The sequence below is a fragment of the Oratosquilla oratoria genome, chromosome 5 (assembly GCF_046742065.1).
Source record: "Oratosquilla oratoria isolate Oo_2021 chromosome 5, ASM4674206v1, whole genome shotgun sequence".
Taxonomy (NCBI): Eukaryota; Metazoa; Arthropoda; class Malacostraca; order Stomatopoda; family Squillidae; genus Oratosquilla; species Oratosquilla oratoria.
In genome coordinates, this window is record NC_134781.1 from 41516146 (window position 1) to 41518541 (window position 2396).

Sequence of the window (2396 nt, forward strand, 5' to 3'; positions counted from 1 at the left end):
AGGTGGCACAGATGAGGGATTCATTGACGAATCATTTCTGTGCTACCCTGCCAAGAACAAAACAGGAGACTACCATGGTGAAATGAACAGCGCCCTATTTATTCATTCGCTGGCTGACATCACAGCTTTTGAAGGCGCTCGTTGAGCCATCGGTGCTGGTACTTGACATCGCACCCTACCACAGTCAGCTGACCGAGGAGACTCGTTGCCCCACCACTGCCACAAGAAAAGCGGAGATCTTGAAATGGTTGGAGTGCCGCAGCCTACCATTCCCACCACATGCTACGCGCCCTGAGTTGCTACTGATCTGCAAGGAGAACCGGCTCGAGCCACGCTACACGGTTGACGAAATTATCCGATCATGGGGTCATGAGGTCATCCGTTTGCCACCAGCTCATCCAGAATTAAACGCCATCGAACAAGTATGGGGCTGCATGAAGCAACACGTGCGTTCAACGTTGCAGCGGTTCACTCGGGCAGACCTGCAAGCGCGGCTCCAGGAGTCAAAGCTTATCGCAACCAAGGAGGTGTGGGCGGGTGCTGTGAGAAGGTCCAGATCGTTCGAAGAAGAGTACTGGTCATCGGACAACATACATGAAAGTGTGGAACCCGTCATCATCACCATGGACAGCGATGACGAGGATGAACTGTTTATCCATAGTGGTATGGAATGAAATAAAATGCATGTCCAGTTATTATCATAATTTCCCTATCCATCATATGTATAAACTTGTTATTAATTTCCCTCTCCGGGTGCATGGTATTCAATTATCATTACACTTTTTTTTTTTTTTTTTTTTTTTTTTTAGAGAGAGAGAGGAGGAGGAGGAGGAGGAGGGCGGAAATGGGGAGGAAGGAGGGAAGGGGAGGAGGATGGGATACACGAGGTAGTTTGTGATGACGTCACAACTTCACTTGTTCGATTTACTTCACGGGTGTCGGCTGCGAGACATTTGATGTCAAGAGTAAACGCCGTAAATAAATACACTTGTGAATGCACTATAACGTCAAAAATTAGGGTAGGGTGTGAATTAAGCATATATTATGCTGATGTTAATGGTCATTTCGGAAATATGAGCGAAAAACGATGGGTCAAAGCCGCTGAAATACTTACTAGTCTAGGTTTTATATTGTGTGTGTGTGTGTGTGTGTGTGTGTGTGTGTGTGTGTGTGTGTGTGTGTGTGTGTGTATGTATTTTACCTAGTTGTATTTACCTAGTTGTATATTACGGGAAGGGGAGCTATGCTCGTGGGATCCCGTCTTCATTTCTCATTTTATCTAAACAATTTTTAAATTCATGTATTGTTTTTGCACACACCACTTTCTCATCTAACTTGTTCCAACTGTCTATTACTCTGTGTGGAAAGCTGTTCTTTTTCAAATCTCTTCTATAGCTGTCTTTTTTTATTTTCTTTCCGTGTCCTCTTGTATTTCTGTATTTTATGTGTGTGTGTGTGTGTGTGTGTGTGTGTGTGTGTGTGTGTGTGTGTGTGTGTGTGTGTGTGTGTGTGTGTGTGTGTGTGTGTGTGTGTGTGTGTGTGTGTGTGTGTGTGTGTGTGTGTGTGTGTGTGTGTGTGTGTGTGTGTGTGTGTGTGTGTGTGTGTGTGTACACGTGTACGTATATACAGTGAAGTTTTTGTCTGCATAGTTGTCTATCTATTTACTTATTTATTTGATTTTATATGTTCATTTGTATTTTTCTTTTTTCAATTTATCGGTTTTATCACATGGTTGTCTAGCTGTTTAATGCTGCACTCATATTGATGTACTTGTGTACTTTTTTGTTGTATTTGTGCATTTATCATATAATTCGGACACATTTTATTTCTTACTTGTTTACGTGTTTGCTTGTTGCAATGTCTCCATGTTTGCGTGTATCACGTTTTTACCTGTGCCACGTGTTCGTGTGTTCATGTGTTTACTTGTTCATATGTTTACGTGTTTACACTTTGCCCGTGTACGTGGTCACGTGTTTACATGTTCACGTTGGATGCCTTTTCACGTGGATGTGTGGATGTGTGTTTATGTCGATACGTGAATGTCTGAGTGTTTACGTGTTGGCATGTTTGCTTGCTTGTTTGTCAGTACCGATGAATTTCTGCCATAAGCTGATGGCCGCCAATCTGCAGCATCCGTGCGACGAAGGCGAAAGGGAAACATTTTCGCCATCTGATAAAGTAATCTGGTTGCTTGATGTCCCTTCCTGGGGATTCTGGGAACACAACAACAGTCACTAATTCCATCACTGCCCAAGGTATGTCCCTCAGCTGAATAAGATTGCCTGAATGAACAAATCGTCAGTAACAGAGGAAGGGTTGGATGTTAGCCAGACTCTTACAGCTGAGAAACAAGAAGACGAGGGAATAGGTATGTAAATAAATGAATAGATAAATCA

General features: G+C 43.0%; 1 pseudogene; it reads left to right on the forward strand.

Moving 5' to 3' along the window:
• The window catches only part of LOC143025306 (uncharacterized), a 1045-nt pseudogene extending 281 nt beyond the window's left edge, over positions 1-764 (forward strand).
• Positions 765-2396: the final 1632 nt, after the last annotated feature.